Source organism: Myotis davidii, unplaced genomic scaffold (genome assembly GCF_000327345.1).
Source record: "Myotis davidii unplaced genomic scaffold, ASM32734v1 scaffold77, whole genome shotgun sequence".
Lineage (NCBI taxonomy): Eukaryota > Metazoa > Chordata > Mammalia > Chiroptera > Vespertilionidae > Myotis > Myotis davidii.
In genome coordinates this window covers 4069844-4071078 of record NW_006289713.1, presented here as the reverse complement: position 1 = coordinate 4071078, position 1235 = coordinate 4069844, and positions in this window count along the sequence as shown.

The window sequence follows — 1235 nt, the reverse complement described above, 5'->3', positions numbered from 1 at the left end:
TCGTACCTTGAAAGACTATATCCCTGTCCGTCTTAATACAAACAGTCCCTCCTTTTCCAAAATGCTCCATCCAAAATTAATTCAGAGCCATCGGCTTAAAGACAAAGACTAAACACTTTTTGTAAGTGTAAGTGAAGGTAGCTGACGAATGTATGCCTTCCTTAAACACTCCCTGGGCACCTTAACCCTTTCTTTCCACCTCCTTTTCCACCCTCCTCAAACACACTCATAAACACAGGCCAGAGGGACAGGAATAATGACTGATTTGAAAGAAGAAAAAAAAGCCTACCTACTGTGATAACGTCCCTGATGAGGTATCTCAAGTTCTTCTGAACCCCACAAAGTACTTAAAAATCCCACACCCACCAGGGCCCTAGCTGAGTAATTTTCCAGCCCAAAGTGGTTGGAATTACCTAGGATAAAGTCTGAATAGGAATCCCCATCCACCAATGAACCTCATAAGACAGCATCCCACCGTCCAACCACATAGACACGAACAAGCTGGACATGAACAATGGGGATGGGCCCGACGACTGAAGGTCAAGGGCTGACCGAATGAGGAAAATGTTCTGTGGGAATGAACACCCCTTGAGAAAAAGAACTCCAAGGTCTATCATTTGGAAAATGTTCCAAACTCTAAGACAGGGGCCAGCAAACTATTGCCAGTGGGCCAAATCTGGCCCTCTGCTTGTTTTGTAAATAAAGTTTTATTGGAACAGGGCCACATCCATTCATTTACATATTGTCTGTAGCTGCGCTAAGTGAGATCCTAGCTCTGGACACTCAGCAAATCACTAAACCCCTGTGAAGCTCATTTCTCATTTGCAAAACAGGGGTGATGAAGGGGCCTACCTCACAGTGTTGCTATGAGGATCTGGAGTCGATGTATATTACGCTCTGGGACAAGCACTTAGTAAGTGTGATATGTTTATTACTATCATCACAGAGAGCTGTTGGGAACTTTGCTCAGGTGACATATATACGGTGCCTGGAACAGAACAGCGCCCCAGGAGTGCGCACTGGTGCCATGTTGATTACAGTTACCAGTGTCCCTGGCTCCCTGCGTCAGATTGGTTTCTGGGTTTGGACAGTGAGAGTGGTTAGTGAATAATGACCATTTCGTCATTCTTATTCCTCCAGCCTAGCTTCTCTAAGCAGCATCACTCAGATGGCAAAGAAACAGCCATTCTTCTGGAGGAAGAAGTGAGGTGCCAGGCGCCAAGACACCTCCCCCC